This window comes from Macaca mulatta, chromosome 7 (assembly GCF_049350105.2).
Source record: "Macaca mulatta isolate MMU2019108-1 chromosome 7, T2T-MMU8v2.0, whole genome shotgun sequence".
In the NCBI taxonomy this organism is placed as follows: domain Eukaryota; kingdom Metazoa; phylum Chordata; class Mammalia; order Primates; family Cercopithecidae; genus Macaca; species Macaca mulatta.
The window spans coordinates 86144247-86170547 of record NC_133412.1 but is presented as its reverse complement, the minus strand read 5'-3'; the positions used below and the strand labels follow the sequence as shown (position 1 = coordinate 86170547).

General features: G+C 39.1%; 1 long non-coding RNA gene across 1 annotated transcript in view; it reads left to right on the top strand.

The window, feature by feature from the left end:
• LOC144329732 (uncharacterized) overlaps window positions 1-26301 on the top strand; it is a 119982-nt gene that overhangs the window by 52540 nt on the left and 41141 nt on the right. The window contains exon 2 of the long non-coding RNA XR_013395357.1: window positions 12447-12491. This is a non-coding gene — a long non-coding RNA (uncharacterized LOC144329732). The remainder of the gene's footprint in view (window positions 1-12446; window positions 12492-26301) is intronic.

The following is a 26301-nucleotide window of genomic DNA, read 5'->3' as shown; positions in this document are numbered from 1 at the left end:
TACCGACCTCAACTTAATTTAAAGTCCTCAACACAGATACCCTAAGACTCTTCATTTAAGAAACCTCATCCTTTTTATTCTCATTCCCTACTCATAAATCAAAACATCCATCCTGTGTCCCCTTTTCTTCAGGGACTATTCTAGGATAGATAACATGATAAATGTATTCATACTCTAGTACTTCGAGGAAATAACCCTTTCAGATGTGTGTCTATTTGATCAAGAGAATTTAATGCTTTAAATCAAAGCAAAAACTAATGATGGAAAGCACCTCATCTGCATTTAATTGCCTTCATGTTGCAACTTAATATCACTGGCAATGAAAGGATGGTAGGGGTTATGGTCTTGAAGGAAACAGGAGCAGTATCTTGTCAGGGAAGATTCATTCCCCTGAGACTTCCTGCTTCCTGTGACTTCTTTTCCTTGGGCACCTGAATCCATATAAACTGGGAATGTGAATCTTTAATGAGTTGTTGGTAACTTTATTTTATTTATTTTTATTATTTATTTATTTATTTATTATTATACTTTAAGTTCTAGGGTACATGTGCATAACGTGCAGGTTTGTTACATATGTATACTTGTGCCATGTTGGTGTGCTGCACCCATAAATGTTAACTCTTGTCTGGGCACAATGACTCACACCTGCAATTCTAGCATATTGGAGGGCTGAGGCAGGCAGACAGCTTGAGCCCAGGAGTACAAGACCAGACTGGGCAACATGGTGAAACCCCATCTCTGCAACAAACACAAAAATTAGCTACGCATGGTGGTGCACACCTGTAGTCCCAGCTACTCAGGAGACTGAGGTGGGAGAATCACCTCAGTTTGGGAAGTCTAGGCTGCAGCGAGCCACAGGCCACTGTACTCCATCCTAGGTGACAGAGTGAGACTCTGTCTCAAAAACAAAAACAAAAATACATTAAATCTTAGACTCTGGAAATTTAGGTTCTAATGTACATTGAATCAACCAGTATCCTTTGATGAATGTTTAACTTTCATTAATTCAAACACATAGAAGGGTGATTATCTTTAAGGGTAATACAAAGTTGAATAAAGTATACACTCTGCCGTTAAACAGAGTATAGTCTATTACTATTTAATGTGAAATAAAATGTGATAAGTACATTGGAAATGGTAGAAAACGTGATGTGAATTCTGAGGCAGGAGAGATGGTTTCCACTATAGATGTCAGAGGACAATGTCCTTTTGTCTTAAGGGGCACCAAGAACTGGAAGATTTTGGTTCTTGACTTCAGAAGTTTTCTATATCACCTAGGAAGACTGGATAGAGAGGTGAGACTGAAATGCAGTCACACTTACTGGGAAATGTAATCAACCATTGTAAATGAAGGCAGTGGCCAAATTCTAGCTCCAAGGGGAATTCTGAGGGCATGTGGCAGGTCTTCTGTATGTAATTGCCAAGAAATTGATGAGGGGAACTGTGTTTTTGAAGAACACTTATTTCAGCAAATATTAATTATTTCGTACCACAGGCTTTCGTTGAGCCTACCATGTATCAAGGTGTGGATGCAGGACATGTGGACTAGAACAGGGACCAGAGCAGAGCAGAGCTGGCTGGTCAAAAATGCTATACAGAGGGGAGGTTTTGTCTAGAATCTCAGACAAAGGACAGACATGAATTGGAGAAGGGTGTGCTTTCTTGAAATAAGGTCACCCAGGAAAACTACTGGGGTAGAAAAGAGCAAACGAAGGAGGGAAGATGGTAGGTAGGCTGACATGGCCAAGAAAGATGGTTCCTGACAGAGAACAGAGAGGTGAGGAGATTCAGGGGTGGTGACTGTTCCCATTTTAAGTCATGGATTGACTGCCAACCAGAAGGTGACATGGTCCCGCTGGTGACTTCAGTGAGTTGCATGGGTTAGGTGGGGATTGTTGGAAAATGGGAGGAGAGGGAGTGCTTGGTCTACTGGGACAGTCACACAAGCCGAAGTCTTTTGTTTACAGGTGAAAACAAAGGTCTGCTTTTGTCAGAGCTGAATTTTCAAGAAAAACAAAAACTATATTTTTATTCTATCGATTCTGATTTTAAACGTTGGCCGTGAATCCAAATATTAGATCCTTTTCTATCGATACATTAAAAAGAAGAAGTAGGAGGAGAAGGAGGAATTTGAGAAGGAAGAGGAAAGAGCACATCCCATTCTTCCTTGGTGATATAGAGAGCTCCAGTTTGATTAATTTGGTTTTAATCTGAATATATTTTTTGGTCTGACGGTATAAAAATGATTTGGAAAAATCCCTGTTGCTATTGTGGGAAAATGAACAAAATTTCCCACTTTTCCACTTTGAACGATGTGTTAAATTATTTGATCTATTTCATCATGAATTTCCTTTGTGAGGAAGACATATTACACACTGGAAATATATGGTGCTAAATACTGTGCACAAAATACATTTGCAGATTTTATTCTTCTATGATTCTGAATTTGTGTGTGTGTGTGTTTTGTTTTGCAGTCATGTATATGTGTGCTGGATGCTTGCTTACTTGTATTTGTTTTGTTATCCCTATTATATCATCTGTGGTAAAACAACCTCCTCTGCTTTGTTTTTTTCTTTTATGCAAAATCAGGAACATGTTGCTCACAAAATTACAAGCTGGGAATCTTCGAGTCACAGAATCCAACCCTACTGATGACAGAGTCTATAAACAGAGAATATCACAGTTGAATTTCTTACTTAAAAAAATGGGTTGCAGTGGATTCTGTTCAGAGCAGGGTGTTACAGGACTGAACTCAGCTTTATTTCAGCTGAGCATCCGTGCTCTTAAACCTTTGGGATTCTACAAGCCCAGCCTCTCTACTGACCAATGTCAAGCACATCCTCCTTTAATATTATAAAAGTTTGTGTCTTTGTCTCATCATTAGTGTTTCTCAGAAATTAATTGATTGTTAGGGATTAACTGGTGAAGGCAGAGGAAGAGCAGGTGCTTCTACCTGGCTATCATGGAGGCAGTAATAATCATAATGATGACTTGCTGCATTAAGATATGTGGCACCAAGTACCCATTTCAGCCCAAACAGATTGCAAATATATCCCTTCTCTTCAATCTTCCTATTCATTTGGAAATGCTTAGATCTAAAATTCAGCGTAGGAATCCACAGATACTACCAATTAGAATAAGCCACCTTGCCCTACTAAAACTGCCACAGTGCTGTTTGTTTAAGAGATAATGATAATTTAACTTTGAAATAACCTTGTCATTGTAAAAAGAATTAAAATTATAACTCTTCCACAGTCTTGGTGTGCAGCTTTCTATAGACCGTGGTATGCCGAATTTCAAGTAATATTCCTCTGTCGCCCCATATCCCCAGGTCCCGGATAAAAATGAAATGTGCATTTCATAAGAAGATCCCAGTGAGCAGTAATAAGAAAAAGTATTCAATCATAGTCAATTGGCTAAAGCTGTGGGGATGGGCATAAGCCACTATCTTCTTCTTTTATAAAAACAGAAGTAAAAAAATTAAATAAAAACGTTTTTCAACCTCCCACCAGATCCAGTTGGCTAGGGAAATTGAGGAAGTTTTGTCTGTAGTCATATAAAGATAGTTTTCAATGGCTTATTTTAGAATTATGGAAGCAGCATCCATCACTTTAGCTATAATAAACAAAAATTCCAGTCAATGTAATATATATTCCTTTAAGCATAACCTGAGGTCATATCATATCAAAATATATGCCTGATGTCATTACTCTTTCCCCCCCAGATAACAAAGAGTAGAAGATGCATATTTTTTCCCTGAAATTTATGAAAACTCTGACAGTAGTAGGACTTTTCAGTGTTCGGATTTCTGTTTTCAAAGTTGTCAATAAAACTGAAAACAGAAATTGCCCAAAGGATGTTTTGACTTAAAAAAAATAGAAATAAGTAATTGTGCATTTCTAAGTTTGTTAGACAGACTTTTGAATTTGCTTTTTGGAAAGCATTTCATTAAGAAGATCCTATATTATGCTAGATGTAAATAAGTCATAATCTCCAAAAACAATAGTCTTCAAAGTGGTCGAACATATTTTCACATTGGCATACTTTTGCCTGCAGAAACGTAAAACGTCTTCCAGAATTTTGAAATCTAGGAAAAACCTGGACTCCTCACGCAGACATGTTTTTGTGAAAATCTACAGTAAAGCTTACTTTTCCTTTTACCTATAAGGAAACCTTTACTAAGTTAGCATATTATGCTGCTCTGAAACAGTTGGGAACTTTTATTCATCCTGATTCACTGTAAAAGGAATTTCATTTTGTCTAAGTTCACTATAAGCAGGTGCCACTAACAACATTGGAAAAGAAAAACTCAACGGTGCCAGGAAAGTCCAACATTTAAAAAATATCCTTAAAATAATAGTTGTTTAGAGAGACCTCAATGGATCCCAGTGCTCCGGAAACTTCTCCTGGGTTGTGAACAATCAAAGATTTATTTGAGCTCTCTGCACACTGGGAAATGAAGACCCAGAAGCTCATTATCATGTCTATTAAAAAGCAGAAACTGGGGTACATCTAAGAAAAGATGTATTACTTTTTAAACCGCACTGCAAACTGCAGACCAATAGGGACTTGAACTATATAAAAATACTCTCAGTAGTCGGGGGGTGGAGAAAGGGTGGGGGTGGGGACTCACTCTCCCAAACAGCAGGAAAATACCATGCCACCAAGTTCCATTGTTGTTATGGTTTTGGAAAGGTGGCTCTATCAGTTTTTCTTGAAACATGATTTTTGAAGTCAGACTTTTGGTTTGATCTGGGGACTGGCTGTGACTACTCGAATAACTTAGGGGACCATGCTCTAGAGGAGGTGAGGGAGGTTTGATGAGCAATGACCAGTTAAATTCTAGTTAACCCCAATTATAAACCTTCACCTTTGCTAATTGGATTAATTTGTCAGCAGCCAATATAATCATAAAGTATACTAGCGCCAACTTTGTGCCATTTTATTACAAGATAAAAATCATTATTGTGGCATGGCTCATTTCTTAAGAGTGGATCTATAACCAGTTTCTGCAAAGGTAGAACAAGGTTGAACTTACTGTAAAGTTGGAAGGGCCATTAATTATAGAGAGATTCTCTTTACAGCTCACCAAAAATATGCCCAGTAAGCAAATTCTCTCTCAATTAAAAGCTTTCCAAACTCAGGGTTTAATGAAATCTTAATTAAAGTCAATGGAAAAGTGATGTTCAGAAAAAATTTTAAAGGTACTCAAATGTGTCCTTTATTTCCCTCTTGGCTGATCTGAGCATACTGACTCTTTCTGACTTTTCCAATTTTTTAGTGTGTTTTGTGCACAGAAAGACATAATCCAGAAAAACCTGTTGCACTGATATAGCAATCCCCACCACCCAAAGACAAGAGTGCTTGCTTTCTTAATAAAATGGTAAAACATATTACCACAATGTTCCTAAATGTTCAAACAGACTGAGAAAGAAAATTTGCCTGTACTATATGTTGGGCTTAATTTAAATAATAAAAATATAATTTTCTGTTTCTAATTCTGTTATAAAATCTGTGAATGAGACCGGTTTGAGTAAAATGGAACATCAATGTCAATCACGCTTATTTCCCTGTGGTGGAAATAAAATATTTCAAAGTGGTCCAAGTTGAAGTGAACAGAGAATCTGTTATACTTGAAAATATGTTAATATGTCTGCAAAATATTGTGCTTTAGAATTGGCTAAAGGGCAAATAGCTATCGTCAGCATTGTCTGTGCCTTGGGTGAATTAGCACCCATCTGCCTAAATAGATACAAGGCTGCCAGTGTTATGTACGCACTTCAAATTACAAAAGAAATACTGTAGCATTTCTGTTTTTATCTGTTGCACAAAGTGAGGCACTGGAAATTAGATATTCCAAGAGAATTTAGTCAGTCGACTTTTTTTTTTTTTAATAGGGGTACCTGGAGATTATTTCTCTTTACTAACACAGCAATTTAGAGGAAAGAGACCCTAAAATGATCAGATTGTATAAATTAATTGTAATACACTGTGTGTGTGTGAGTGTGTGTGTGTGATCTAGCTAGAACCAGGGCAACAAATGTTCTACTCTATCACCTAAACCAGACCTTGTCACCTGTTGACAACAGAAAAGAACCAAACCCGAGTGTTGGGATCAGGGCACAATAATGCATGTTGACAATAAATTATCAAAACAATAATCATGTTTAGCCAATCCCTTTGTGTAAAACTGTTATTATGATTCCAGTGCCAGCTGTCTGAAACTTTAATTTAAGTGCTTGCTTGAGGCGAGACATTTGGAATGCTAGTTTAGAATGTTTTATAGCTCAAGCAATATGTTTTACTAACCTCAAATACTGTGATGATGGTTTAAATGGTGACTATAATTTGTACATGGGGGGCTCCAGGGTGAATTTTGCTTTCCCTGGGAAGTGTTTGCTGCATTGAAAATTCAGTCATTTCTGAGCTATCTGGAGCCATCGATCCTAAAGGGCCCCTGGAGCTGCATCTACCTGCCTGCAGGTAAGCATTGCAGGTGGTTAACTTTTGGGAAGTTATTTCAAGTTGCCTGCAAGTAGGAACCCTCTTCAGAAGCAGACATGTTCGACGGGAAGCATGGTGCTGAAGAGGTCATGGTTTATTGGTAGTTGAGTCAGTAAGCTTTAGTCTGTTCCTTCAACTCAATCATTCTCTTAATCTCAGACATTCGAAAGAAGGCAAAACTATATCCTGTCAGGTTATCATCAGCACATATTCGTGTTTTTCTAATAATGGATCAGCATTATGTTGGCATATTGAGATAATGATATGTTCCCCTTGAAACACAGTAGGTTCCAAGATAAAATCCATCTCTAAGAATTTTTGCAATTATCTTTATCATGCAGAAGTGATGTGGCCTATGAATTTTGGAAGGATGATGGCAGCTTAAGATGAGTTATAATTTATTGTGTTATATTGGAATATTATTCAAAGTGGTATAGTTGTGGAGATATCTATAAAATTAATATTAATAATATTATTTATGTCACTTTAGTACTTACAAAGCACCTTAGATCCATTATCTCATTATCATCACAGCATCTTTGTCATGATAAAATCTATTCTTGCAGTCATGGAGTCAGAAGTTTAGAGAGGTTATATAAGATCAACTAGGTCAGATAACTCCAAAGTCCAAGGTCCAAACCTGGGCGTTCTGAGTCACCCAGCAGCACCATAGAATTTATAGCCTTTTGCATTTTGTTCTTATTCACTGTATCATCAAAAGTATCGTCAAGTAACCTTCTATGGACTTTGTTTTTCATTTTACAGACCCTAGTGAATTTAAGTTCTAAATTCAACATCTAAGTTTCTAGGAAAAAAAAAAATGTTTCAACTGGAGACTCCTAATATCTAATAACTGTTCTGAGGGTACAATCAGTAGTTAATAATTCTTGGGAGTAATTTGACACCTAAAATACAAACCACATTGTATCATCTTCCAATATGAAAATGTTTTAATTAAGTTCTAGAAATGTCTCCTGAAATTCTGCAAGATAAAGTCTGCTGGAGGAGACAGGTGGGAAAACATACCAAAGCTATGGCAAACATCTACTAAATAAATACTTCCCTGGCAACAGTCTTTGTCAAGCTGATTGACTCAGACAAGAGTAGTTGTCTCATAAATTATCCTAAGAACTGCACATATGTGCATTGATCATATGTATGTTCAGATGTGTTTCTGGAAAAATAATATGTATAATTCAGCCCCCAGCACGGTGCCTGGCACAGAAGAGAGGCTTTATACATAGTAGATTTATGAATCAATATCAGTATATTTCATTTTAGTGAAACTGGCAAGCCTTACCTCTTGAAGGAATTCCAGAGGAAATGTTATATAAAGCAATAACCACTTGCTTTCTCCTCAAAGTATTGGTTTTATAATTCCGGATGCTTACATGTGAATTTATAGTGAGCTGCATTTGAAATTACTATGCTAAGAAACAAATGCTCTACTTAATTGGCATTTGCAATGCAATTTTTCAATTAATTTGTATTTTTTAGAGAGGCAAAGGTATCATTTATACAATTATAGATGATGTTTACAACTTTAATGATTCTGTGAAAATGTTTTTTTTTTTTTGAGAAACTAGGCAGAAGGGTCATAAACAAAGCCCTGTGGGCATTGTCTGTGTAAGACTGGAAGAGTTAAGTCAGAAAGTAACTGATCAGTAGACACTCAAACCAGAAAACATTTTGCAGGAATATTACATCAGAAAATCAGGGTAGGGTGTGCTTAACTTTTGCATCCTTGATGTTCAGCACACATTAGTCCCATGATGATGGAAGTAGACTAAAACTAAGTCAACTCAGTTATTCACAACATCAGCGGCCGGTTTCCACACAGCCGAATAGACCAGTCATTTGGCGATTCAAAGTGAACATTAATTTGGTGTAGTATTTTGCAACTGGAATTTTGAGGAGAAATTGACATGCCATTATTTTCTTGCTTGGTCTAATATTTTAAATTGATTTTCATGCAATAACCAATGCTGATAATATAAAAATGTTAATTTTGTTTACCATCAGATGGTAAGATTAGGAATGATTGTGCTTCTTTAAATGCTTTTAATGTGTTTTCCATTAGGATAATGAGGATTTTTTTTTCACATTGCAACAATATCCTTCTACATGTCTCCATATGCAGTTACCAAGTTTTCCCTTTGCAATGATGCAAGTATCCAGTTCTCATCTTTCTGATAACATCCATGCTGACTCAGGTCTTCATGCCAATATTTTGAAGACTAGAAAGGCCTAGTGAAAAGTCTATATTCTATTGCTCTTCCTTTCATAAAGGAAGGCTTATCTTCCTAAAATACCATTAAATTCCTTTTATCATTCATCCTCCTGCTCAACCTTTTATAGGTCACGTTATTTTTTTTTCACCAGCTTTCTAAGTAGAGTTCTCCCATTCATTTATTTGTTCATCTACCCTTTCATGCAATAATATCATGTGATCACCCCTACAATGTCAAGAGAGTAGGTATTGTATAAATTGCAAATAACAAGTGATCTCTGTTCCTCTCAAGAGCTTTGTAATATAGTTAAGGATACAAGGCACCTGAAAATAGCTGCAGTATAGTGGTCTTGGAATCAGATTGCCTGAGGAAAACCCTGGCTCCACCACTTATTCATTATATGTTTGGACAACTTGCGTAACCTGGCTGTGCCTCAGTTCACATCTGTAAAACAGGCAAATCATATTACTTACCCCAGGGGATTATTGTAAAGATTAATTGAGATAATACATGCAAAACCTTCGAACATCCTGGTTCAGTGAAGTGCTCAGCAAAGTTAAATGGCATGTGGAGGGAAGAGGAATAAATAAGTGTAAAACAAATGAACAAAAATAAACCAAAAGAAGGAAGGATTGGGAGGCTGAGACGGGCGGATCACCAGGTCAGGAGATCGAGACCATCCTGACTAACACAGTGAAACCCCGTCTCTACTAAAAATACAAAAAAAAAAAAAAAAAAATTAGCCGGGGGCGGTCGCGGGTGCCTGTAGTCCCAGCTACCGGGTAGGCTGAGGTAGGAGAATGGCGTGAACCCGGGAGGCGGAGCTTGCAGTGAGTGGAGATCGCGCCACTGCACTCCAGCCTGGGCAACAGAGCAAGACTCTGTCTAAAAAAAAAAAAAAAAAAAAAAAAAAAAGGAAGGAAAGGAGGGAGTTGAGGGCTTCCAAGCTCACACAGTCAAGTTATTCTTTCCACCAGTGGGTGTTCCCAGTAGGCCCCATTGCCAAAGTGGTATTGGAGCTGTGGTTCGAGGTATTGATCAGAACAAGATAAATGGGAAACGCAAGTGTGCAAGACCTGGACTGGGAAAGTGCCGCTTGAGAGGAGTCCCCATCCCTCCTCATGGCAGGTAACGCCTACGTGGCTGTCCTCACAGAACTTCCTCTGGCCAAGAAGCTGATGGGGCTCTTTCACCTGACTCATAGCTTTTTCCAGGGATGACTTTGTTGAGGACAGAACATTCAGACCTTGCCAGGGGGCATGACATCTGACTTCCACTTCCTTTGCTGACCTCTTTATGTTACTACATTGCATTGAAAGAATATGCCTGTGGGTCTCTTTTCCCCTCTGAACTGTAAGCTACTTGAGGATCAGATCCCCTGTCTTTGCAGACCCAAAACCCAATGCACTGTCAAGAACAAAGTGGACACTCAAGAAGTGCACATTGACCTGAAGAGTATTGCAGGTGATTTGGTTATTATAAGGAAATGTTACGATGTAAGTCCCCATAACCTGGTTCATTGTGTGGGATTTCCCATGGCTCTCTGCCTTCTCCAAGCCAAGTTCATTCTCTTTGGAGTGAGAGTGGCTCTCCGAATCCTACTGCCAATTAACTACAGAGAATGCTGACAGAGCTCTTTTGGAACCTTAAAAGGAAAACTACTCATCATCAGAGGATGGGATTTTCTTTCTTTTTCTTTTTTCTTTCTTATTTTGAGATGGAGTCTCACTCTGTCGCCCAGGCTGGAGTACAGTGGCACAACCTCGGCTCACTGCAACCTCCACCTCCTGGGTTCAGGTGATTCTCCTGCCTCAACCTCCTGAGTATCTGGGATGACAGGCATGCACCACCACTTGAGGATGGGATTTTCTATGCAATTTTCACTTTAAGGTGTCATCAAATTTGAGAGTCAAGAAATTTCTTCTACCGGAGGAACATCACAAGTTTTACCAAATTGAATTGGCTTTGAGTAGAACTCAAAAGCACTAGACATGAGTATGGGAGGGAACTTTTTAATCTAGACAAGGAAAATAAAAAAAAAACATAAGATGAAAGAGGTCAAAGGTCATAAATCAACTCTTCTTCTCCCTGTCTGTTTGCTTGTACCAGTATACTAGAGAAACAAATTTGTTTTAAACAATCTTTACTCAGAAATACACAAACATACTATACACAAATATCTCAGAAGGATAAAAGATTATTTTTAAATAAAGAAACATTTCTATCTCTATTATATTGTAGAACCAAATGGAGTTCAAGTACATTTTTCCTACTTACCTTACTTTCACATAACATTAAATGAGTCACTAATGCCTTTCAGACAGAGTCAGAAATTGCATTCCTGCAACTGAGGTCAAAATCTTATTGAAGAGTTGTAATTCTCAGATTGATTTATATCATTTCTGTATTCATGTCTTTTTCATTTATTTATTTTCTTCCTTGACCCAGAGAAGAAGCCACCTGCTAACAAAAGCCCCAATGCCATTGAAACTCTGGGTGAATAATAGTGACCCACATTAGCAAGTTGAAAACCCTAACTCTTTCTACACTGCAGAGTAAAAAATTATAGAATAAAAAATAAAGAGGTTATCAGTCATGCAATTTGTCTTCTCTTGCAATGCAGATTAAATGGTTGTAAGTTCACTGGACTCCAATCTACTTGACATCTGTCAGAAGGCTTGAATCATCTTTCTTCCATTAGCAAGAGTCTCCATTTCAACAATCCCCTCCATATCCATATTCATGTCAGATATAATTGTCTACTTCTTGTCAATCTTTCCTGTTAATGGGATCAACAAGTGCTGAAACCAAGCATCTTTCTCTTCCTTATGTTGCAAAGAGAAAATGGTGCCTCTTTTCAGGGACAGAAGAGCAAAAGATAAAAGGGAAAGATAGCGCCTGGATTTCTTGTCATCTAATGTTCTCTTTTATTTAGTTTTCAACTCAGTAGCTTCCTATGATGCCAAACTCTAAGATATAGAATTGCTTTGCAACTAAAATACTGCAAAGGATATGATTCCAAAGGCTCCATTTGTGAGCATGATCTGTCTCACCCCAAATGGCTATGGTAGATACTGAAAACTTTTGAATGTGCAAAATGAGGCACTGTATAAACATAATTTGCCTTTGGGAAATGATGGATAGATTTTTGCATCTAGTTTCAGTGCAAAGAACTGTCCAATTATAGTATACTTGACCCATTAGCCCAGCCTCAGCTACTACACAGATCTATAGATTTAAACATATTTGTGGTAAATCCACAAATTATGCATCTGTTGTAGACTTCAAAATGTTGTGAGAGGGGATTAAAATGAAATTTCCTAATCCATACTTCTGACTGTTTTAAATTCCAATTGATCTGTGACCAATCCTGAATCCTTTCAGAGGAGACAGAAGTCAATTTTTTTGCTTAAACTAATTGTCCCAGCCCTTGGTATGTGACATGGAACTCAAGAATTTGTTTTAGATCACCTGTTCTTCCCTAGATTCATTTTTGAACCTAAGAATCTGGTTGAGTAGTTACAAAATCAATAGCTTTTGATAAAGGGTGTGGTTAGAAGAGGAAAGCCGTGTGCTCAGGATGCATTTTGAGACAAAAGGCCAACTTTAACCACAAAAGTCCTGTGGGTGTTCCTCATGCAGAAAATCTTTCACTAAATCATGCTTATGTTTTTTATGAATGTTCTGTGTTTTCTTTTTTTTTTAACATAGAAGTTATGACAATGTGGCTGAGGGATTCTTAATCAAGCAGTTTTGGTGAGTAACTACAATTTAAGCTTTGTCTAATTCTTTATTCATTTGATTTCTAGATTCGTTCTAATGTGTTTATAGTTGGATTTGTATCTTTGATTCATAGAATTATTGCTAAGAAATGAATAAAACAGCTTGGGAAAAGCAAACATAACATGTCTAGGAAATGTTTTTTGATCTAGGAGAGGTAACCTTGATACTGACATAGTATATATTATTAAATATTTTATTAATTGTATGTTATTAAATATTACATATTTATTATACATTCACATCATTATATACATATTATATATAATATGTACATACACTATTCTATATATAGTTATATATACACATATATACTGCTTATCTCTTAATTAAATATATGTGTCATATAATGTATATTTAATAAAATAAACCATCTCTTAAGCGTACTCCGGATATACAGTCAGCTCTCCAACATTGTGCACAGATTTATCTTGGCAATGAGTTTCTCTGAGTAGTGTATTTCTATAGGCCAGAATTCTCCCACCACAATCCTCCTCAGTCAAACGCATATACTCTATTTTAAAATGGTTCTGCTACTTTTGTTCAATTGAATTTGTTAAGTGCCAAATCACTGAGTCATGCCCCCTTTTTCCTACTCTGAAGTCTGTGCCAAGCTCTGTCTCTGAGGCAAAGCAGAAATAAACACCTTTCACTAACACTTTACTCTCATGGTAAAATATGAGGGCATCCTCTCTCACTATCTGCAGAGCAGACTCGGAAAACATTGCTTTCTGGATTTTCTGCTTTTCTCATTCTATTTTCTCCCAGAATCTGTTTGCAAAACATTTTATGGAATTGGCAAGTTATTTGCACTGCTTTTGCATTGCAGTCTGCCTAATTCAATTGCAATTATTTGTAAACTGCCGCCATAACTCTTCCTTGGCTAATGTCTGCAAACTGTTTACTAAACAATAAACTTAATCATGCATTCATTGTTGCAAATGTCTCCAAATGGCTTCAGAGTAGAGCTGACTTGACATTTTTGCCTATTTGCAAAGTCATGAAGGATGTTTTCTGAACAGACACCAATTTCTATAACATTTAGTCATTCTAAAGTATCTCTTCTGATCTATTGCAAATTGTGAAGGCCTCTTTTTGGGGTCAGTAAATGTGCTGTGCCAATCCTGGTAGATCCAAAGCAAACTGGGCTGAAGATAAGGCACTGGCAGCAGTGAATGAAGAAGAGAAAGGATGACATCATGGCACAGGCAGTAGGTTATTAAATATTGCATGGGTATTCACTTTGCATGTCAACCAAGTACCTGTTATATTTAAGACCCTCTGAGAAATTTCTTGAGAGGTACATGCTGTGAGAATATGGCTCTGTCCATTAAAACTGTGTGTGGGCATGAGAGGAAGAGAAAAGATGAAAATAATGCCTAATTTTCAAACCCAGAGATCTGATGGAATCATAGTGCTATTAATAACAGTAGATAAGTCAGGATATAGAACTCATTGTGGAAGAACGGTGAGAAATACAGCTTAAAATATTTTGATTTGAGCCGTCGACAGCATATTCTTGCAGAACAACTTCATCAGAAATGTTTATCAGATAGTGGGGAATGGAGGTGATACTGGTTTGAGAACATCAACGATACGGTTGTGACTGATACTGTGGTAATAAACAGGGTTGCTTACTAAAGGGGAATGGAGAGAACAGGCAGGTTCTTGCGGGGGAGGGGAGTGGGGAGGGCACTGGCCCCTTTAATGGAGAGTAGGAAGATGAAAAATTAGTGAAAGGTACAGAAAAGAATGATAGAAAGAGGCCTGAGTTGTTCTATAGTCATGGAAATGAGGCTGGCATTTCAACAAGTCGGGGGTGGTCCACGGAGTGGAATGGACTGCTGCAGGTATGTTGAGGACAGAAACTTGGCATCTTGAGTTTCAAGATGCAGAAGTCACAGAAGATCCAACGGAAAATGCATAAGCAGATTCAAGGGTGTGAGTCATCTTCCTGGGAGCTAGGATGCAGGACGCTGATGAAACTAGTGTGAGCATCAGTTGCTGCCCACGCTCTGGGGGATATTAGCTCTGAAAAGGATAGAGGCTGAGAAGTAGCCAGCAAAATTTCTGAAACCTGCCTAATTTTCCCCTACTTCCAAATCTTGGCGCAGGTCATTCTGTCTAAACCGTCAACACCTCCTCCACCAGCCTCACTCTCTGCTTATGAATTTTCTGACTAAATTAATGGAAAATTTAGAAGCAATCATTGGAGAACTTCCACACATTCATCTCTATGTCTGTATCAACAGTCAGTGATACGGTTTGGCTTTGCTCCCACCCAAATGTCATCTTGAACTGTAGCTCCCATAATCCCCACACGCTATGGGAGGGACCCAGTGGGATGTGATTGAATCATGTGGACAGTTTTTTCCCATGTTGTTCTCGTGATAGTGAATAAGTCTCATGAGATCTGATGGTTTTATAAAGGACAGTTCCCCTGCACTTCTCTCTTGCCTGCCACCACGTAAGACGTGCTTTTGTTCCTCCTTCACCTTCCAGCCTGGACTTGTACCCACAAATTTAAATATTATATATGTGCTTGTCATGTCCAAACAGTATCTCCAACTCAACCCTTCTAAAACCAAACTCATGGCTCCTCCCTAACCACCATTCTTCTAAACTTGCTTCTTCTCCAGTCTTTTTTTTTTTTTTTTTTTTTTTGAGATGGAGTCTTATTATGTTGCCCAGACTGGACTCAAACTTCCCAGCTCAAGCGATCCTCCCACCTCAGCCTCTCATTTAGCTGGGACTATGGCGTCATGCCGTTACACCTAGCTTAGTCTTTTTTTTTTTAAACCTTAGTAACTGGCAACATCATCTTTCCAGTTGTCTAGGCAAAAACAATGTAGATAGTCTTGACTACTTTCTTTTCTTCATACTTTCAAACCAATCCATCAGCAAATACCATAAACTCTCTGTTTGAAATAATCTAGCACCCCACCACATCCACTGTCACCAGTTTTGCCCAAGTCAACTTCATTTCTTGCCTGGACTATTACAGTACCTTCTATGTACTCTCTCTGCTTCCACACTTGCCCACCCAGAGTCTCTTCTCAACAGCAGCTAGAGTGACTTTTTGAAAACATTGTTTATGCCACTCTTCTGCTCAGAGGCCTCCAGTAGTTTTCTAAACTTCACCAAAGGTAAAAACCAAAGTCCTTGCTTCAATGGCTTCAAGAGTCTACCTAATCTGGGCTCTGGCAATTCTTTGACTTCATCTTCTCTTTCACTATCTTTTGCTCGCTCTGTGCCAGCTATACTGTCCTACTGCCTGTTCCTCAAACAAACTAAACCTCTCAGGGTATTTGAATACTCTGCTTCTTTCTTACTGGTATATGCTTCCCCTCAAATCTGTATAACTTGCTCTTTTACTTTTAAACATTTCTTCTCAAATATCACTTATCATGAGATTTTTCCTATAAAAAATAACCTCCACTCTTATTCATTACTCTCCTTTATTTTCTCTCATGTCATCATATAACCTACGATATTTACTTGTTTATGTATTTCTTGGGTCTACCCAACAAAATGTAAGATCTGTGGAAACTGGAACTTTATTTTTATCACTGCTTTATCTTCTACTTCCACTACTTAGAAAAGCACCCAATAAATGATTTTTGTTTAATAAATATTCGCATGAGTGCGATTCAATGGAATGAATAAAAGTTGATTGGTGCCTAGCACACTACCCAGAACATCATATTGATTCAACAAACATGTATTGAAGAAGCATGAGTGAGTTTCTAAAATTGAGGAGACAGGTACCCCCTTGTAGGCTGAAGGCAAGAAGCAGTGGGGGAAAGATAGACCTTGCTGAGTAGTTAGGTGAACAATATATAAACATGTAATTATCAAGTAAACCATAGAAATAAGAACGCCAGGATATTTTGCATCATCAGCAACACGGTGGAATGTGGCCCAAGTGACTCTCTCTGTGTGGGTATGGCAGGGAAAGGGATTTGGTTGCTCAGGACCAGTTGATGAGAGGGATTCCCAAATCAGAGGTTATGGAGAAGCTGAATTCAGGAAATCAACCAGAGTTAGAAGATAAAACGAGTCACCAGAACCAAGGATCCAGAACCAGATTAAGGAAGCACCATGGCTGGCCCTAGCTCTTTGGGCAGGTAGCATTTAAAATCCAGACATGGAGCAGACAGGGTGGTGGATTCCCCTCACGGAAGCCAATCTGCTATACATGGAGATTTCTGAAATAATAAATAATGTATTTTAGGCCTAAAACCCAGGCTCTGATTTTGGCATTTAGGTATGGAGAAACATAGAGCATGAATACGCCACATGTTCCAGCTTGAAATCCTTTTTCACTCAGTCCCAGAGAAGAGTCTTTACTTGTTACAACCAATTCTGACCCAGTACAGGTGGCTGACTGCAAGAGACAAGGCGACGTCAGTGAAAACTCTGCAAAACCAGAATCTCGATTGGCCCGCTCTGCAGAGGCCTCCTCTGGGAAGGCCTCATCTGGGAAACCCACCTTCAGGTTTCCCAATCCATTCCATTGGAATCAGATATTTTCCTCTCATAAAATTGGCCACAAAATACAAAGTGCCCAAAGCACTTCATCCAACCAGCCCAAAAGCGCAACTCTTCTTGGCTTTCTAAGAACGCCAGCTATATAATGAAAAACATAAACTCCAGCCTCCCACACGCATGCCCTAGTTGAACAGGAAACAGCACTTTCTCCTGCCAGAGCATCCCTGCCCCTGCCACAGTGACCAGCGCATCCTCGCAGCCCCACAGCCACAACCACAAACACAAGTGGAAACCACCCTTTGGTTCTCACTGCTCTCCAGCTCTGGGTGCAAACTTCTGCTCTCAAACTGTTAAAGTGAATCATCAAAGGTCATTTAAAAATGTGGCACTTACTTGAATCAATGTCTTCTTGAGCCTTTTGAAAGGTGCAGCAGGCATAAAATTTAATATTGATTGTTGGGGCACATTCCATTCCCCCTTTCAGAGTCATTTCAGAATGACAAATCATTTGTTTTGATCCATAGCAGGGCAGGTCTACTGGACGCACGGGAGTCCCGGGCCTTCTTATTGAAGCTAAGCTTTCTTTTTTCTGTCCACTTCTCTCAGTTGTTTCTCCCCGCCTTAAATTTCCTAGCTCCTGCCGTCCCCTTCTGCTGGCTCCTCTTAGCTCCTGTTCTAATTTCAACTGTCATTTCCCCTGCTCTCCCGAGTACTCTGAGCTCCTGTTCTAATTTTTCATGTCTTCTCCCAGCGCTGCCCTCCTTTCTGCCTCCCTGACCCTCTCCTGCTCGCCTTCCCTTTTTCTCTCACTTTTACTCTTCCATGTCCCACCGGAGATTTTGCCTCAGGTTTTGCTTCAGCTTCCGTTTTCTGCATACTGTTTAACGCAGCCAGTGACACAACGTCCAATCCACTGCCTAAAACACAGATTCACAAATATAATCCCCTCTCTTCTAAATATTTCTTCCCTCCGCCACTTGCAGATTCTACTTTGTCGAAGAAAATATCCTTTTTTAAAAAAAAGATTCCTTGGTTGATAAGAGACAAATATGAGGAGTTGATCTGCAGACCTCTCAATCTGATATAATTCTGGCCCAATTTAATTTTCTAAAGAAGTCGAGATGGATTTTCAATGCGTATGAGCAGGTAAAAGTGGTCAATGATCTTCCATGAGCCCATCATTATCTAAATGGAAAACTAAGTTAAGGTTGCGTTTTGTAAGAGACATTTCTCAGGGGTCTTCCTCCTCCCTCAGTTGCATGCAGAAACAATTGCACTCTTATTAATTACAACTGAAATGATTTGCATTATTCACAACCTGCTACACCAAATGTATGAATGGCAAACTATCTCGATGGAATTTTGAACACAGTGATTTGGCCTGGTGTGAAAGAAATTCTCACCAAATGTGATGTTGGGATATGGAAAGCAATTCATTGTTGCCTTGGATATCCAGACTGCCTAAGACAGGTATTGGTAAGGGATTCCATCTACCTGTTTGCTCTTAAGGGCAAGAGGGCTCTTTAATACAAAACTGTCCCAGCTTTCTGAATATGAAAGTTTCATATTAAAGAATGCATTCATGTCCATGTAAAAGAATATAGACATGATGCCAGAAAACACTGTGAGCTCCAGGCTCTTACTCAAGGGTGAGGGCATCTCCTAGACTTACAGTTGGCAAATTGAAACAACTTAGTCAGCCACCTGGTGATTTCCAGAAGGCTCTTTTCCTTTGATGTAATTGGCCAGTTGTTTTGGCAGAATGCCTCCTTACCTGAAACATAACATTTTAAGTTTGTTGGGAGTATACAAATGTAAAGGAAGAGAAAGTTTGTATTGAAAAGGTCAGAGTTTAAAACCGTACATGTTGCATCTTAGGTTTTCAAAAAATTTTCCAAACTTTCTGGAACTAATTTCAAAGCACTTTAAGAAATTATTCATGACATGATATTCTTGGCTGTGTATTATTGTTATTATCTTTACAGATGGCAAAGAAAATTTGGGGTTATGACTTTCAACCCACATTGACTTAGTAAACTTTCTGAGTGTCCACTTTGTACCCAGCACTGTGATGATGGGTGCAGGGGTCATAAAGATGAATAAGCCCAAGTTCTTTCTCTGGAGGGACTTCCAGTTAAAGGCCATGTCAAGGGTCAACCAAAAAGCCTCATCTTAAAATCTTAAACCCAAAAACCCTTCTCCACACAACATCCCTGGAGTTAAAACTCTCCAGGGCATTTGCCATAAAAAGAAAAGAGCATAAAGCACATGAATAAACGCCTGTACATATGTTACGTTTTTCACTCACTCCTTACAAAATTGACAGAACATATACAAACCTCTCAAATACATGATGGAAAAAAGAAAATGAAATGCAAATTTAGCCCCATGTAAGTTTCTGATTATTCCCTGCTTCCAATTAAGTTATTTTCCTTTTCTAAAAATCTCCAGGTTTTTTTTTTTTTTTTTTTTTCCATGAGAATGAGCAGAAAAACAAAAACATGGGGGAGGGGGAGACTCAGCTCTGTTGAGAAACAGGAAGTTATGTGGAACCTTGTTTGCCCTTTCTGCTGTGAAGAAGTTTGCCGAAGAGCTGTAACTCTGCACTCTGCTATGTAAACCACCTACAGAAATGGCAGAGGTCAGCGTGGGAAAAGAAGGGGCGCCTTGGGCCGAGAGTGACAACAAAAGTCAGTGCTTCCAGGCATCTCAAGATGAAAAGTGGAACCGTTTAGCAGTTTAGAATTGCTTGCTTGCTTGCTTTCTTCTTCCTGTTCTTCCTCTTTTTTCTTTCTTTTTCCTTCCTTCCTTCCTTCCTTCCTCCCTCCCTCCCTTTCTTCCTTCCTCCCTTCCTTCCTTCCTCCCTCCCTCCCTCCCTCCCTCCCTACTTTTCCTCCTTCTTTCATTGCTTAATTTTAAATCATCCTAAACCGATCATATTATACTGATCTTTTCAAATATAGTCTAGTGACCTCCACTGAGTCAACACTAGAATAATCTCTTTTGTTGCTGTTGAATGCACCAGCTCCTGTTTTCTCTCTGCAGTTGTGTGTGACTATGAGAATTCAGAAGGAAATACCATCTAGAACAGAAATGTTCAGCCTGCTTTTTCCATCCTTGTAGGGTTTCCTGGGGATGCCACAGGGGCCTCAGGGTTCTTGACAAAGGCCAGGACACTGGGCCCAGCAGCAACTCTTTTCTGTTATGTAGATAGGGGGTTAAATCTATATGTTTTGAAGAAAGGGCTCCGTGGCTAAAAACAAATTTTGAAAAATTGTGGCTCCAGGGAATCTTTGGGGCTACCTATTAAAATATCCAGATAATTGAAGGTTCTTTTGTGCCTGGTGCTTGCTTTTGTTTCCCCCTCCATTTCTTGGGTATTGCTGCCTTTTCCAGTCACAAGACAGAAATGTCTTTATAGCTTCAATGGTTCCAGATGTAATGTGGCAGAAAATTCTGATTTTAGGCCCATGGCCTTTCTGAAATTTCTATTTCTGTTGGGTCAGTTTAGCATTAGCCACACTGTGGCAAAAAGAAGCTTCTTATGAGGCTGTTATTTATGCTTTTGGGCAATGGAGGTATCACTTAGTTTTTTAGGCCAACATTTAATTTTCTACTCCCAGGAGTTGACTTGGAGCAGTGGGTCACAGTTGAGTATGTGACAGCATCTTCTGGAGGGTGAGTCACACATGGTTGTCAGGCCATCCCCTGGAGTGGAGCCTAAGAACATGCATTTTTAACAGGTTCCCAGAGGCTGCTGCTGCTGGTCAGGGAAAGTCTCACTCTGAGAACCAACAACTGAGAATCACATTTCTTGTGAAATAGACAAGTTCTTAGGACTTCCCCTAGGAAATTTTGTTCTGGGGGTTTGGGAGAGAGCTTAAGAATCAATATTTTATTTCATTTAAATTTTGTTTTCCTAAAAAAAACCAAATGCCTCAGATGAAAGTTAATTTCTGGGAAATGTATTTTATCTGTGTATCAGTTTGATAACTAGCTGCAGGTTGTTTGCTGAGTTAGGCAACCAGTGATCAATCTTCTCCAGATGCCTAAATGTCTGATTTAAGACAGAACAAAAAAGACAATTGGTCTGAATAGATTCAGCAATGGGAAATTAGACTGGATGTTGAAGGACAAGTTCTCTGGGTGTGGTAGGTGGGTAAGGAGGATATTCAGTCGGAGAAGTGAGGTGTGCAAAGTCACAACAAAACCAGAGTGTGGCAAGCTGGAGAACCAGCACCTGATCTGTGAAGGCTCCGGATGTTCTGTGGGCTCCTTACTATGTGCTTCCATAGCAATCTGTTTTCTCTTCAGTTTCTCTGCAAGACTGAATGTTGGACTTCTTTTTAAGGGCAGGGAATGAGTCTTGGGCCTCTTACTCAGACTGTGGTGTGCTTATGTAGGCCTGTAAATGCATGACAGATAAATAAGCAGAGGGCAAGGAGTTGAGAAGTCAAGTTACAAAGACTTAGTTTGGTGCCAGATTACAGAAGACCTTCAATTCCTTGATAGGAAGCCTATGCCTAAAAGTGTTATGAAGCCATAAAATTAGCTAATGAAAGGAATGCTCTAATATGATTTGTGATTTCAAAGCTTACTTTGGGGAATGCGTAGCAGATTTGAGTTTAAGGTAGAGGCCACACGCAGAGATCCACTAGGGGATACTGCCATGGATTTAGAAAAGAGTTGATCTACACAGAATGAGGGCTTCTCAGTGGTGGCAGAGAGGAATCATTCTCTCTTTCCATAAGCATGTTCTAAGCATTTGGATATCACATGCCAGACGCTAGTCTTGACGCTGAATACCGCAATGAAGAAGACAAAGTCCTTGCTCTTGTAGAGTTTATATTCTTGTAGAGGAAATTTATAATAAACAAGGAAATACATAAAAATATAATGTTAGATATCATAAAAAATAGAGTAAGAGAGTTGAAAAAGGCTACCACATACTACAATATGTTGACATTTAACACAAGGTAAGACCCAATGCCGAAAAGTGTCTCTTGTTTTAAATTTGAGTCCAATCTGAAAGGTATAACATATATAGATCCAAGCGATTTTCTTTTCTTCAGACTGAAACTTTGGTGAATATACTACACATGTATAGGGGTTCTTTGTAATATAACTAATATATTATCCCAGGCCCTTCACAATTCCTTCATTTAATGCAAATGGGAGTATGATGTATGATGGAGGGTATTTTATTATGTATAATCACACTTTTTTTTCTGATGTTGATGAAGATAATTTGATTCTCCCCATTTCAGTCAAGATAAATCCCATCTGTCTTTCACAGGGTTCATAGAAAGACTTGTGGACAATTCGTGCAACTGCTTCAAAAGGAGAGATTCACTCTCCTGGTCTCCTAAAGGAACAGTATTGTCTACTTGTTGGCCAAGCCCTGAAACAGAAGCGATGATGCTGCTTTACCAACCTTCCGTTTAACTCTGGGCAAATGCACTTTCATCCCTCTAATCATTATGTTAACCATCTGTGAAAATGCATAAATCTCAGATTCCAGAAGTCTGATGAAATCTACTAGAACATAATTAAGCTTAACCAAACCTCTCTTCTCTGGGGTGCGCATCAAACTATAACAAGGCCACAGCTGCAAAAGTGCGTTTTGTGAAGCAGTGAGTGGAGACTGAGTCCGTCAGGTTTTTAAGGCATTGCCGATGTAGGTTTAACTTACAGTGCCACCACCTCCTATCTCTGTGGCCTTGGAGATGATTAACTTCTCTGGGCTTACTGTCCTTCTCTATAACATGGTTGTAACAGCAACCATCTCAGCATATATCTCAGTTGCAAAGGTTTAAGGAGATTGCATATTTGTTCAAAAGACATATGAACTATCTCACCGTTTCACAACTTACAGTCTTCTCTTAAGGATTCCGCCAAGCTACATGAATGAGGATGGAGCAGCCACATTTGAAGTATGAAGTCTTGCTTTCCTGTCCATTGTTGATTGGAGAAGAGTGGGCCTCTGCACCAACCCAGACTGATGTGGGATTCTCTCTTCCCACATTTGGCGCTTGCAATTGGAGTTGCTAAACTGAGATCAATGTCAGATTTCTTGGGAGATCAATGAATTCTTGCTGCCCGGTTCCCTGAGCTTCCCTGGTTCTCCTCTTCTTATGTATCACTTCTTTCTCAACTTTTATGAGATATCCCCCTTTTCTTCCAATAGAACTCTCTTTAGTTGGAATTTGATTCTGACTATTCACATTTCAAATAAATCCTTAGGTGTTTATAATTAAATGCTTGATATTCTTTTGAATATGTTCCTTCTAGAGTTTCCTGTTTCAGCATACACACTGGTTGCGCAACTGGACATCTCAGCATCTCTCTAGAAACTGTCCTTTTCCTTCAGCACCATATCAAGTCCATGAAATCACCTTGAAATACTTTTTCTCAAATGTTTCTTTTCTAAAACTTTTCAAGTGACACTTCTTTCTCACCTAGGCTCCTCTCCATCAAAAGTGGCTTTAACACCTATTTTCCAGCTTTCTTTCAATTCATTCTCCATATGGAAGCTGGAGGGAGAGAGATCCTTCCAAACGTGAGTCAATCTGGATCATGTAACTCCTCTGTTGAAAGAATTTAAATGGACTCCCATTGCCCTTGGAATACAATCCCACCTCTCTGCCATCACCTACAAGATCCTTTCAGCTCTAGCTCTGCCCATCATTTCATTTCCACCTTCTACTTCTCCTGCAGGTGGGCACTCTTCTTGCTTTGGTTGTTTCCCGAAGGTTCTAGCTCTTTTCTGCCCTGGGGCTTTTTCACAGGTGGTTTCTTATTTCTGCACTTCTCCCTCAGATGACTATTATGCAACTACCTCATCTTCTTCTCATTTCCATCATTTTCTGCAGAGATCTTCCCTGACTTCCTGTGATATTATGATATAGTAAGAAATATATATATGTCAATCTTCCCTCAGTTTCCTGGTTCACAGCTCCGAAAGCTCTTGGAATCTCTGAAGTGATAATTTTTTTTTTTTGTATGCTCATGAGATGATGGATAGCTGGGGCACCTGGATAGCCTCAGGATAGAGGCTGGCTGCCAGGGGAACCAACCATGTAACTGGAGTTGGAACTTTCAGTCCCATGCCCTGACCTCTGGGGACAGAAGAGGGGCTGAAGGTTAAGTTGATTACCAATGGCTAATTACTTAATCAATCATGCCTACATAATGAAGGCTCCATAAAAACCCCAAAGGCCTGGGTTCAGAGGGTTTCTGGGTTGCTGAGTGCATGGATGTGCCAGTAGGGTGTGCCTAGAGAGGATGCAGGAGCTCCATGATCCTGCCCTCATACCTTGCCCTGTACATCTCTTCCATTTGGCTGTTTCTGAGTTGTATCTCATTAATGAGTAAATAATCTAAGTAAAGTATTTCTTTGAGTTCTGTGAGCCATTCTAGCAAATAATAAAACCTGAGGAGGGGATCATAGAAACCCCTGGACTTGAGATTGGCATCTGAAATGTGTACAGTCTTGTGAGGCTGAGCCCTTAACCTATGGGATAGGATGTTATCTCCAGGTAGATGGTGTCAGAATCAAGTTTAATTGTCAGACACCCAGTCATCATCTGCAGAGAACTGGAGAATTGCTTGACATAGGAAAACACCCCATACATTTGGTTACGGAAGTGTTCTGTGTTGAATGTGAGTATAGAGAAGAAAACAGTGTGGGCTTTCCCCATTTGCCCCCACATCCAAAGTTGATCCCCTCATAATATATTTCTTCATAACCTTGATGGTAAAGAGGCCGTAATATACTTACAGATATCTACAGTTATATATGTCTTTACCTGGCTGTTTAATCCTCATGTCTCTCAGGAACTATATGCTCTAAGAAGATAAGACTGGGCGCTACATGAAGACAGGGAGCACGTAACCTTCACTCTCCCTTATCCCCAGTGCCCTAAGATGATAAGTAGAGGTTATCTAGACTGTTGCCCCAGTATCATGAAGTTGAACAAAGGAAAGACAGATGTCACCCTAAACCAAGGGGAAGCAAGGTGTGTTGGCATCAGTCAGCCAACTGACCTGGAACCTGGGCCATAAAACGCATTCAGGACTTTCAGGTGAAAGTGCTAGGCAAACACTTTCTTCCATTTCTACCTCTAAATGTGGAATTCTGCTAGGCAGTCAATGCAAAAGGATAGACATAAACCAAGGTCGATGAAAGTGCTATTACATTCAGAGGGGATATTTTCCATTCGTTTTCAAATTAAAGTCTCATGCAAGTAGCAGAAAAATACACCACAGATTCTTTAGCTTGATTGTTTCAACTTTTAATAGTAAAGTCAATATGTGCCTCCGACTAACTGCTGGGTATTGTTCTGTGATTGCCAGGTTGTTTTATGTATGTGAAGCAACAAAACAATATAAGGTGACAAACAAAAGATGGAAAAATATATAAAAGGGAAAAAAAAGTTGACTGTGTGCTACCTCGGGCTTTAAAACTCTTCTTATACACTTCACCACGAAGTCTATTAAAGCAAAATATAGTGGAAATACAATATACCGCAATGAATGTCTTCAAACTAGCAATTTAGCGCAAAAGCTGAGGGCAGTTCTTATGCACCGACTTTTAATACCAAGACGATTTGTGGTCTCACAAAGTTCCTGCCTTAGGCAAAAGTTGTGCTGAGTTCTAATAGGTCTAGTTTGTTGGCTGTCAGAATAATGGAGAATTGGGTAGCGGAGGGGCTAGATGCTGTAAACAGCAGAGATAATTAGAAGGTCTGTGGAGAGGCGAGTGAAGCTGCTTTATATTTGGTCACAGGGGAAAGTGTTTGTTCGGGAAACTCCTGGTTGACACAGCACAATCTGAATCTGAGACTGTTTATTTTGAGAACTTTTGTAGGTCACTTGGCATGTTAGGTTTTTTTAATTATAATGATACTGCTATTATTAATAGTAAGTTGCCATTTATTGAACCCTTATTATTTGCTTAGTTCTGTTCCAGTTCTTCTGTATCCCCATTTGGCAGAGAAGGAAATTGAGGCTCAGTGGGTAGTTAAGAGGTTTATTTGACGTCAGGTGCTAGCAAGCCCTAGCCTTTACAATAGACTAGAAACCGTGCTTTGACAGATATGTCGATGTCTTCCTCTGAGGCATGATTACTATTAACAGTCAGAGTATTTTCACTGATAATCCTATGATTTCAAGTCTAGTTTAAATTTCCAATAACTGTAGAGGCAGAACTTGGCTTCCCAGGAAGAGGCTGAGATTGAGAATGAGGCTCTCAGAACTCATGTAGTAATGACAGTCCAGAGGCTGATGTTTTCTA